Consider the following 13,150-nt stretch of genomic DNA (forward strand, 5'->3'; position numbering starts at 1 on the left):
GCAAATAAATAAACACACATAAAGTAATTCCCAATTTTAAACACTTTGCTGTAAAACTAGCTCTTTTTTGATTTGCCTTGTTGCGTCGATAGAGTGAGCAAGTACAATGAGTTTATTTGCTTACAGTTGAACAGAATTATCAGAAGAGCTGTTTTATCTTATGTTTTAAGAGCTTGAATGCAAGAATATCAGGTTATTTAATGGTTAGTCTTTAACTTCTGCTCCTCCACCCCCTTTGTAATTTATTACACTGGCTTTCTATGTATAAATTGTGGAAACTAGTTTGATGAAGCTGGGAGAAAAGATTAGAAAAATTTCTTTATGGTCTTCCATGTCTGCAGAGTCCCTAGATGAGAGGGATAATAACCAATAACACTAGTGTTCCTCATGGGCCATGGATTCTTCTAAAGTCTCTGTTTCTTGTAACACCACTGTTAAATACGTGTCCACATAATCCTCAATTTGCAGAGAGGAAATGGAGGCAAAGAAAGTACATTTGCATGCCCCAGGTCACACAGCAAGGACTTGGCAGAGAACAGATTTAGATCCAAGCATTCTGGCTCCAAGAACTATACTTTTGAGCAGTATCCATAGAGCCTTGTTAAGAGAGGGAAGAAGTAAGCAGTGTTTTCTAATAGACCTGATGCTTTAGTCATTAGCCTGAGGCCCATAGGGACTGCTCAGTTGCCCTAACTGGATTAGATGTTCTTTCTGTACAATCATATAATTTCTCAGCTCTCTACATTTACTCATGTTTTTCTCTGTTCAAAATGCCTTTCCAGCTATATTCACACCCTTCCCCCCAGCTCAAACAATATCCAGTTTAAGAGCTTTTCTAAATTCCTTAATAGGAACTAATCTCTTATGGACTTCTAGGGCATTTTATATTTCACTTAAAATATTTTTAATTAAAGGGAAGTTATAATATTGTGTTGGTTTCTGCCATACATCAACATGGATCAGCCATAGATACACATACGTATACATATATTTTCCTCTTTAGTAGTAGTATTAATAGTAGTCTCTCTTTTTTGTTTGCTTGATCCTTCCCATAAAATTGTAAATTATTTGAAAACAGAGCCACTTACTTTTGCATCCCTTTATGTTCCTGGCATAGGCTGTGCCCATGGTAGATGCTTATGAGTTTCCTTTGATGTGACCAGTAAACATTTCCAAATTGTGCATAATTTGCTTTAGGGAAAATTGAAGCCACAGGCAATGATTCACAAACACTCCTGTGTGTGTTTAGACATGATGGCTTCCTGTGTAGTTGTCAATGATGTGATTTTTCAGAAGGATGTCCATGGGTGTACAGTTATAGGCCTGAAATTTACTTAATGGCCCAAAATAGATTTTTCAGAGATGGTGATATAAGGCGAAAGATAGCACAAGGATTAGGGATTCCCAGTTTCCCAGTCTTCTAAAATTTCCTACAGGCAATGGCTCTTTCACAGAGCATAGAAGAGGTGATAGAGGAGGCTTGTAGGGACTGCTCAATTGTTGTCTTTGTGGAGTGTTGCCAGTTAAAACAAGGAAACAAACATTAGACAAATGATGGAACTCTAATAAAACAGAACCCTAGCCGCCTCAGTTGTTGGCTTCATTTCACTCAACCCATGTTTTTAACTGAGTAATTGTCCTTTTTTGGTTTGTATTCCCTTTTCAGTTCTGTTCCTCTTTATCCCGTTTCTTGTACAGATTTTTATTTTCACTCTAATGGCCTTTCCTCCACATCCATAGTGTTTATTCAGAGGTCTGCTGCTCTTAGGAGTATCTCATCATGCCAGCATCTTGGGGATATTTTTCCTCTCTGGTTTTTCTCCTGCTTCAGTTAGTCTTCTGTTGCTCCTATTTCTTTTAGTTTATTTTTAAAGATTATAGCCTGAGTCAATAGTGAAGTAGTAGAAACATTATCTTCTTTGCAACTCTCCTGGTTCCTTCAAAATATCTCCCAGTTTGAATATGACCACGGTCTGCAAAGAAAAGCCTGCAACTTCAAAACATTCAGGAAATGAGTAGGGGAGAGCTGGAAGTGGGTGATTAGGAAGGCAAGTAAACAATATTCTGAAAAACCTTCAGTAATCATAGAGCAAGTGCCTATTTTGTGACAAATGACACGGAAGGGAGGAGGAGAGAGGGTACTTAAGTCTTAAAATATTACCTTGATTCCATGCCATCAAAATAAACAAAAGACAATATATATCTGGTCTATGGAAAAGAGATGATTTTGTTGCACAATGCGGTATATTTTTGTCAAGGTCTCTAAACTTCTGTGGTTTTAAAATGAATTGCTGAGTTCGGGAAATTCGTTTTGAATGGTCATACTAAGAAAAGAATTCATATAATCAGTTTCTTCTTATTTAAAAAATTTTTATTTTATATTGTAATTTAGTGGATTTGTAATGTGTTAGTTTCAAGTGTACAACAAAGTGATTCAGCTATGTAGATACCACATGATGTCACTTACATGTAAACAAATGATACGAATGAACTTATTTACACAACAGAAACAAACTTAGAAAACAAATTTAAGATTAACCAGTTTATTCTTTAATCAGGTTACTTTTCTACCATGACTAAAGTGAGTAAGTTTCACCTTAGGGCTAGCATACTTCATTTTCCACTGTAGTAGAATTCTTTATGACTTGATTTAGTACATGACATTGGCTACAGTTTAGTTCAAACCACCTGCCTAAAATGAATCCATCACAAATAATAAAAGGTTGAGGTGATATAACTGACTTTTCATTATGTTTTGTATCAGTTCAGTTCAGTCGCTCAGTCATGTCCGACTCTTTGCGACCCCATGAATCACAGCACACCAGGCCTCCCTGTCCATCACCAACTCCCAGAGTTCACTCAAACTCAATAGGTTGGTAAAAAAGTGTTTGCAGTTTAACATTGTTGAACTTTGCTGTTTGATATTGGAATAGATTCTTAAATGTGGTTATGTTATACATCATTTAATGCATGTTTCTTGCTTTATGGTTTTTACTTAAATGACTTACTCATTTTACTTAATTACTTATTACTTGCTGTTTATTTTATATTTATTTTAGAGTATAGCAATGATGTTAGACAAAAAGCAAATTCAAGCAATTTTCTTATTTGAGTTCAAAATGGGTTATAAAGCAGTGGAGAAAACTTGCAACATCAATAGCACATTTGGCCCAGAACTGATAAGGAACATAGATAGGGTGCATTGGTGGTTCAAGAAGTTTTGGAAAGCAGACTAGAGCCTTGAAGATGAGGTGTGCATGGCCAACCATAGGAAGTTAACAAAAACCGAGACCATCGTCGAAGCTGATCTTCCTATATGAGAAGCTGCTGAAGAACTCAGTCTCAACCATTCTATGGTCATTTGGCATTTGAAAGCCAACCACTGGGGTAAGCCTGGCATGAAAAAAGGGAAAGAAGCCCAGCTGAGGCTGATGAAGGAAACAGGCTGTGCAGAGCATTTAATGTTCAGGTGTCTGGCTGATTTTATCAGAGAGAGCGAGAGGCTTTCAGTAAATTCTGAATTCAGAACTAGATTTCCATAAGGCTGGCTGGAATCTTTATCAGGGTCCAGGAACTGATTGAACTCCTTTGTAATGACAAACAAAGTTTCATATGATTTTAATGGAAGTCAGAGGTCGCTTAGTGGGATAAAACTCTAATGGATAAAAACACACTTAAAAAGTACTTTTAGTGAATATCTCTTATTTTTAAGGGCTTCCCTTGTGACTCAGCTGGTAAAGAATCCACCTGCAATTCAGGAGACCTGGTTCAATCCCTGGGCTGGAAAGATTCCCTGGAGAAGGGTCAGGCTACCCACTCCAGTAGTCTGGCCTGGAGAATTCCATGGACTATACAGTTGTTCAAGCTAGTTTTAGAAAAGGCAGAGGAACCAGAGATCAAATTGCCAACATCCACTGGATCATCGAAAAGCAAGAGTTCCAGAAAAACATCTATTTCTGCTTTATTGACTATGCCAAAGCCTTTGACTGTGTGGATCACAATAAACTGTGGAAAATTCTTCAAGAGATGGGAATACCAGACCACCTGACCTGCCTCTTGAGAAAGCCATATGCAGGTCAAGAAGCAACAGTTAGAATTGGACATGGAACAACAGACTGGTTCCAAATAGGAAAAGGAGTCCGTCAAGGCTGTATATTGTCACCCTGCTTATTTAACTTGTATGCAGAGTACAGCATGAGAAACGCTGGGCTGGAAGAAGCACAAGCTGGAATCAAGATTGCCGGGAGAAATATCAATAACCTCAGATATGCAGATGACACCACCCTTATGGCAGAAAGTGAAGAGGAACTAAAAAGCCTCTTGATGAAAGTGAAAGAGGAGAGTGAAAAATTTGGCTTGAAGCTCAACATTCTGAAAATGAAGATCATGGCATCCGGTCCCATCACTTCATGGGAAATAGATGGAGAAACAGGGGAAACAGTGTCAGACTTTATTTTGGGGGGCTCCAAATTCACTGCAGATGGTGATGCAGCCATAAAATTAAAAGACACTTACTCCTTGGAAGGAAAGTTATTACCAACCTAGATAGCATATTCAAAAGCAGAGGCATTACTTTGCCAACAAAGGTCCATCTAGTCAAGGCTATGGTTTATTCCACTGGTCATGTATGGATGTGAGAGTTGGACTGTGAAAAAAGCTAAGCTCCGAAGAATTGATGCTTTTGAACTGTGGTGTTGGAGAAGACTCCTGAGAGTCCCTTGGACTCCAAGGAGATCCAACGAGTCCTGGGTGTTCATTGGAAGGACTGATGCTAAAGCTGAAACTCCAATACTTTGGCCACCTCATGTGAAGAGTTGACTCATTGGTAAAGACTCTGATGCTGGGAGGGATTGGGGGCAGGAGGAGAAGGGGATGACAGAGGATGAGATGGCTGGATGGCATCACCGACTTAATGGACATGGGTTTGGGTGAACTCCATGAGTTGGTGATGGACAGGGAGGCCTGGTGTGCTGCAATTCATGGGGTCGCAAAGAGTTGGAAACGACTGAGTGACTGAACTGATACAGTCCATGGGGTTGCAAAGAGTCGGACACAACTGAGCGAATTTCACTTTTCTTAGTTTAAAAAATTGTCCATTTTAAGGATTTTACTTCATCATGAACATTATAGAGTTTGGAGAATTTCATCATCCAGATATTTAAAAAGTATTCTTTCTAGTATATGAAATTTTTTCTTGTGTGTTTATATATGTGTAGGTATCATATATTTAATCAATTATTCTTTCAGTTCATTTCAGTCACTCAGTCGTGTCTGATTCTTTGTGACCCCATGAACCACAGCATGCCAGGCCCGCCTGTCCATTACCAACTCCCGGAGTCCATACAAACCCATGTCCATCAAGTCGGTGATGCCATCCAGCCATCTCATCCTCTGTCATCCCCCTTTCCTCCTGCCCCTAATCCCTCCCAGCATCAGAGTCTTTTCCAATGAGTCAGCTCTTCGCATCAGGTGGCCAAAGTACTGGAGTTTCAGCCTCAGCATCAGTCCTTCCAATGAACACCCAGGACTGATCTCCTTCAGGATGGACTAGTTGGCTCTTCTTGCAGTCCAAGGGACTCTCAAGAGCCTTCTCCAACACCACAGTTCAAAAGCATTAACTCTTCTGTGCTCAGCTTTCTTTCTGGTCCAACTCTCACATCCATCCATGACCACTGGAAAAACCATAACCTTGTCTAGATGGACCTTTGTTGGCAAAGTAATGCCTCTGCTTTTGAATATGCTATCTAGGTTGGTCATAACTTTCCTTCCAAGAAGTAAGTGTCTTTTAATTTTATGGCTACAATCACCCTCTGCAGTGATTTTGGAGCCCAAAAAAATAAAGTCTGACAGTGTTTCCACTGTTTCCCCATCTATTTCCCATGAAGTGATGGGACCAGATGCCATATCTTCGTTTTCTGAATGTTGAGCCTTAAGCCAACCTTTTCACTCTCCTCTTTTACTTTCATCAAGAGGCTTTTTAGTTCCTCTTCAGTTTCTGCCATAAGGGTGGTGTCATCTGCATATCTGAGGTTATTGATATTTCTCCCAGCAATCTTGATTCCAGCTTGTGCTTCTTCCAGCCCAGTGTTTCTCATGATGTACTCTGTGTATAAGTTAAATAAGCAGGGTGACAATATACAGCCTTGATGTACTCCTTTCCCTATTTGGAACCAGTCTGTTGTTCCATGTCCAATTCTAACTGTTGCTTCCTGACCTGCGTATAGGTTTCTCAAGAGGCAGGTCAAGTGGTCTGGTATTCCCATCTCTTGAAGAGTTTTCCACAGTTTATTATGGTCCACACAGTCAAAGGCTTTGACATAGTCAATAAAGCAGAAATAGATGTTTTTCTGGAACTCTCAAGCTTTTTCTGTGATCCAGCGGATGTTGGCAATTTGATCTCTGGTTCCTCTGCCTTTTCGAAAGGCATCTGGGAGTTCACGGTTCACATATTGCTGAAGCCTGGCTTGGAGAATTTTGAGCATTACTTTACTAGCATGTGAGATCAGTGCAATTGTGTAATAGTTTGAGCATTCTTTGGCATTGCCTTTCTTTGAGATTGGAATGAAAACTGACCTTTTCCAGTCCTGTGGCCACTGCTGAGTTTTCCAAGTTTGCTGGCATATTGAGTGCAGCACTTTCACAGGATCATCTTTCAGGATTTGAAATAGCTCAACTGGAATTCCATCACCTCCACTAGCTTTGTTCGTAGTGATGCTTTCTAAGGCCCACTTGACTTCACATTCCAGGATGTCTGGCTCTAGGTGAGTGATCACACCATCGTGATTATCTGGGTCATGAAGATCTTTTTTGTACAGTTCTGTGTATTCTTGCCACCTCTTCTTAATATCTTCTGCTTCTGTTAGGTCCATACCATTTCTGTCCTTAATCAAGCCCATCTTTGCATGAAATGTTCCCTTGGTATCTCTAATTTTTTTGAAGAGATCTCTTAAATCCTATTATATATAGAAATTTAGGTTGATATTTGAGTTTTAAGTAATACTAAGTACAAGTATTAAAATATGGTGGCATGAGCAACTTTGCATAAAGCTTTAAAATTATTTCTTTAGGCAGAATAACTATAAATAGAATCACTGTTCTAAAGACTATGAGCAATTTATGGCCCTTGATGCATATTGCTATTTATTCTTTCCCAGAAAGGGTAAATTAATTTACACTTCTATCAGTCAAAGAGAATTGCCCACTCCACTATTTCCTTATCAGCAGTGGGCATTATCTTCTTTTTAAATTGGTGCTAATTTGGTTATTATCCTTTTAATTTGCATCTTGTGTTCTTACTTAGATTGAATATTTTCCTATGTTTATTGTCCCCTTAAATTTCTTTTTCAAGAAATTTTACTCTCTGTAGAATTATGAGGAAATTGTCCTGATAGATTTCATCTGCTCATTAAGAGTTCTTAGTTTTTTTTTTTTTTTTTAAGAATAGGAAGACTAGTTCTTACAATGAACCTGCAAATCTGAATATAGTGGGGATTTTAGCTTAATTCTAACTGATGTTACCTTAACTCTCATGACAATTTAAATCTCTCTCTAGGATGATCAAATGCCTGCCTTCACATGACGTTGTATTAGGGGCAAAGTAAAAGCAGTTTATCCAGCCACGTGCCCTGCCAAACTCTCAAGCCTGGTCCTTGTTGAATAAATAGCTGGTGAATTATTGCATTCATTTTGAAAATGAGTGTTTCAGAGCCCAATATCTGAAGATATTAATGAGTACCTTGGTGACCTTGAGAGTCAAGTGACTTTACCTTCTTCTCCTATCTTTCCCCCACTTTCCAGTTTTGTCACAGAACATTGTTTGTGACCTGATGGGCAGGTACAGACTGAAAGCCATCACCAGACATCCACAATTTCCTGTCAGTCACCCTCCCACCTAAAGACATGTTACTCACCACCCAGAATGAATCAGGAAAAAGAAGTTTAAATAAAAGAATTCTTTGTTTCAGCTTTGACAGTGTTTCCCACTTAAACATTCCTCAATATCCACAGGGATGAATAAGTCTCTGGATTATGAGAACTCTAAGTTCCAGCCCCTTGACTTTGGGCTGCAAGCTTCTTCAACCTTGAACTGAAAACTTCCTCTGGGTTGTTGGCTACTGGCTGTCTTTCCAAAGCCATCCAAGCAGTGCTGCCACATGGGAGCTATTTTAAGATCTCTCACAGAGCCCAAGATGTATTTCTGTGCTCTAGCAGACACTCTCAGAACCTCTGTGTTTGTGTCCAGACAGGTCACCCTGTGCCTGGGATCCCATATTGTTAATATAGCAAACAAACATGCTGGCTGCTCTGGAGTGTGCTTGCTGGGGCCGCTGGCCTGAGCAGGAGCCCACTGAGCTGGATCACTGGGTACCCTGACCCCTACGGCTGCAAGACTTCAGCCGTGTTGCTTAACCTCGCTTTTCTTATCTGCCGAGCAATGGAAGCAGAGCAGATGGGGCCAAGCTTTCTCCCATCTGTACAGATGAATGAATCTGACTCGCCTAGCCTTTATAAACTTAATTTTTTTTTTACTTCTAATCCTTTTACCTCAGCACATTAATCATTTTAATAAACAGTATGGATTCCCTAGTGTGTACCAACCATAAGCATCAATTAGGAATTTACTTTTTCTTCTCCAGGAGCAAATAAAATTACCTCAAAATATAAAGAATCAAAGAGGCTCAGCAATCACATGGTGAAAATCATCATTTTCAGCTTTGGGCTGTGAGCCTGGATGAAGCCACAGCAGTAGATACAGCCAGAGAACGTTAAGGTGTTGTCATTGAAATTCAAGGTCTGCCAAAAAACTCAAAGATATTGTTATGTGTATCCTCGAGGGGGAACCAGGACTCTGCCCCAGGGTTGCACTACTGTTTCTTGACTGTTCCTCCCTTGTCTCTGTATCCCTTCCCTTCCCTAACTAGCAGCTGTTTCAACCTGCTCTGTTGGAACTCAGGAAATGTCTTGGGGGCTGAATGAAGCCTATATCCTTCCAACAAGAAGTGGGGGACACAGAAAGGCTTTTGTGCCCAAGAGCCCCACAAAGTCCTGCTTTATTTCAGTATGAAGGTACCGCAGAGCTCATAGACAAAGTGTTGGAAGAGAACATCAAGAGGATGTTACTGCTGGTTTGCTCTTGAGTTGAGCCCAGGGAGTTGGAGACTCCTCACTCTTACCCCTGCCCTTACCCTTGCAATGTACCTTCTGCCCACCAGGCCCACACATGGAGCTGTGTCCTTGAGAGACTTGTTGAGATTTGTTGTTGAGACCATCTGGCTGAATGTATGACTGAACCCAGTTAAGGTCTCTATGTAAACCTTTAAGATTCTGGTGGGTGGAGGTAGAGATCTACATGTCTTGTGGTCACACAAATCAAGCCTCATATGTAAGTTCCCTTTGGGCTTCCCTGGTGGCCCAGGGGGTAAAGCGTCTGCCTACAATGTGGGACACCCAGGTTCGATCCCTAGGTCGGGAAGATCCCCTGGAGAAGGAAATGGCAACCCACTGATGTACTCTTGCCTGGAAAATCCCATGGACTGAGAAGCCTGGTAGGCTACAGGTTTCTCTGGTAGCTAGCTGGTAAAGAATATGCTTGCAATGCAGGAGACCCCAGTTTGATTCCTGAGTCAGGAAGATCTGCTGGGGAAGGAATAGGCTACCCACTCCATATTCTTGGACTTCTTTGGTGGCTCAGCTGGTAAAGAATCCAGCTGCAATGTGCTGTTGTGAAGATCCCCTGGAGAAGGGAAAGGCTACCCACTCCAGTATTCTGGCCTGGAGAATTCCATGGACTGTATAGTCCATGGGGTTGCAAAGAGTTGGAAACAACTAAGCCACTTTCACTTTGCAAACCAATAGCAGTTTTGTTTTTCCTCATTAAGACAAGGCAGTTTTGTATTATGAGAGGTGTTTTGCTGAAGTAAAAGACTGGCAGCTTTCCTCCCCAGAGCTATGGAGAAGGCAGACCTGGGGTACGGATGACACACTGGAAACTAGAACAGCATTGGGAAACATAGCTGAGCCCTGCTGCCAGAACTCTGCAGTTTATTCTGAATGAAGCAGGAAATGATTTGAAATGTTTGGGTGGGTAACGAGTTTGTCACTAATTGATCTAAGTTGTGGTTTGGTTTCTTTGCTTATAAACTGCCAATGATAGAGTTCTGTTGAAATACAGTTGGAGCTGAGAAATGCAAACTTAGGTAGAACCAAGCCTTTGTCTAATTAGTGTACTAAGTTCCAGTGGTGACCAATGGACAGTGGACATCTCGGACATTAATGTTATCCAAACCAGAGACCCTCCTTAAATTGGCATCTGCCAAGATGGTCCCATGAATCTGTCTGAATGCACGCTCTCCAGTTTTATCTTGTCAAGACAATATTTTGAAAGTTGGTCAACTATGAAGAGAAATCCAAAGTGTAAATATCTGGTAGATAAGCAAATGTTTCTCTTCCCTGTACTTCTTATGTATCTGTTGTTAAGACAGTGAACTAGCATGGACTGCAGTCTCTTCACGTTAAAAGCAACCCCTAGGAATCTATAGATGTGAGAGAAATGGAGAGTTCAGGAACTGAGAAATGAAAACAAACACGAGAAACCCATGGAGAGGCTGAAGTCTGTGTGGAGTTGGTACAAGTGGAAAGAGTGTCTGAGGATGGAGGGCTGCAAGGGGCGGGGAGAGCATGAGAGAGGAAGCTTTTCCAGTGCAACTTTGACTTTTCCCTGCTTTTGAGACTAGGGCTACTTCACAGAAGCCAGTGGCTGCAGCCAGACACTGATATCCTGCACCCCTGGTATAGTGTCCAAGCAAGCATCAGCGCTGCTCATGGAGCAGTTGCTGAGAGCAGATGCTGGGAGCTTGAATCATCTAAAGACTCATTCACTCTCACATATGATGGTTGATGCTGGCTGTCAGCTGGGACTGTTGGCTGGAATGCCAGCATGTAGCCTGACCTTCCTCATAATATGGTGACTGAGTTCCAGGAGAGAAATCCAGGCAGAAAGTTCATTACCGTTTATGGAAGTCAGACCTTCTGCTCCATTCTGTTTGCTGAGACAGTCATAAAGTTCTGCTTAGGTTCAACAGGTTGGGAAATATATTGCACCTCTTGATGTTAGAGTGGCAAAATTCTAAAAGGGTATGTAGAACTGAAAATATTGCGGATATTTTGGGAAGATAAACTTGCCAACATTCAATCACTTCTAAATAAGAATCAAAAACTAGCCAACAGTGTCGTCTATATCAGGGGGTTAGAACCAATAGAAGAATTTAAATTCAGGGGAAGGAGCCCACCAGAAGTCTATTGTACAGATGAGGAATTCAGACATCTCCTAGAAAAAGAACTCATTCCAAGGGGAGAATATCAGGCAGACAAACCACTCAGTAATATACTACTCCCCACGATGATTAAAAACTGATTTTGAATGCAGTTTCATGGATTGTTCTTGTTGAGGATGACTCAAGGATAAAGTATCCAGAAAAAGAAAAAGAGTTTACTTGTTAAGATTACAAGAAACAGCAGGCTTTAAAAGGACCAGCTCACAAACTTAAAAATACAGTGAATATTTAAAGAAAAAAGTTCCCTACAAGGTTATCGAAGTGACTGTTTATGAATCAGCTCTTGTCAATATGCTGTGTACAAAGTACTACCAGTCCCAGTGGCTTAAGAAGCATACACGCTGGTCAGTTGGAGCTAGTTAGCATTGGTTTTGGGTCTGACTGTTGGCTCCCAGTTTTAATATGGGCTCAAGTCCTTTCCAATTGTCTCCCATCCTACCCTCCTTGGTCCAGTGGGCTAGCCAGACATGTTCTTCTCAGGTGATGCCAGAAGCTTGTGGGTGAGTGGATAAGGGTGATGTCTCTCAAGGTTTGGGATCTAAATTGGCGAACTGTCACTGGCAACTCAGTGGTCAAAACAAGCTATGTGGCCATTCCCAACATCAATAGTGCAAGAGAGTGTACTCGCCTTCAGATGGTGAAACTCCAAAGCCACTTGCTGGTCAGAAAGCAAGGATGGAGGGAAGGATGAAGACCTGAAGACAGTAGTGTGTTCTACCACATTGACTGTTCATGGTGGAAAACAATTTTTCTCGCTTCATTACCATACCCACAAACATTGTGTTGTGTGCAGACACATATAACACATGATTTCCAGACATCAGTATTGCAAAAGTAAGAAATAACCTTGTTTCAGTGAGTGAGTCAGCATATTATGGACAAGACTCAAGGTTTTACTTATTTTGGAGTCTAGAACTAAACAAGGCAACCCTTTAAAATGTTTTCTTTCTGATTTATTTTGGAAGCTATTACTTTTTTTTTCTTTTTTCTGACCGCAAGATGTGATGGTCATGCTTCTTCATAAAGGTGGTAGGTACCTTCTGTTCCATGCAAAGAATGCCTGTCTAAACCAGACAAGGGAGCTAGGGGCAGTATAACATGAAAAGTCTGGAAAAAGAGATTGGCTGGAATCAGGTTGTGATGTATATGTGTATCAGGTTAAGGAGGTCGACTTTACCTTCTGAGAAGTCATCAGAAAGCTTTAACTACATCAGACTGAGTATATGAAGTTTAAATTTTAGAAAACTGACCCTAGTGACAATTGAAGAAAGACCAAATGTAGCTTGATCCAAGGTAGAATATGATTATTGTTCTCTAGAAGAGAAATACAGCAATGGGAGATCCGATAGTGGAGAGAGTAATCCGAACTGAGAGATTTGAGGAAGACCAGTAAATAGGAATCAGAGGACTTTGATCAATTGAGGATAAGTGATGGGAGAGGGAAGGCAAGCAAGGAAGAAGGCAGAACATTCATTTATTCAAAGTATCTATTGAGTGCTACTACATTCTGGGTACTGTGTTAGGTATTGGGACAAAAGGTAATGTACAAAGCCAAAAATATTTTTTTTACCATTAAGGAGTTTTACATCAAGTGGAGAATTAGATATTAACCAGACATTAACACAAATAAATTTGAAACTGCAACTGTGACAAGCCCTCTGATGGACAGATACATAGGGCTAAAGGATTCTTGACAAAGAGTTTGTCCTGGTAAGGTTGGAGAGATCAGGGGATTCTCTCCTTAGGAAGCAACACAGAAGCCAAGATCTGAAGGCTTAGTAGGGGTTAGCTCGGTGAAGAGAGAAGGAATGGCACCT

The sequence above is a fragment of the Ovis canadensis genome, chromosome 18 (assembly GCF_042477335.2).
Source record: "Ovis canadensis isolate MfBH-ARS-UI-01 breed Bighorn chromosome 18, ARS-UI_OviCan_v2, whole genome shotgun sequence".
In the NCBI taxonomy this organism is placed as follows: Eukaryota; Metazoa; Chordata; class Mammalia; order Artiodactyla; family Bovidae; genus Ovis; species Ovis canadensis.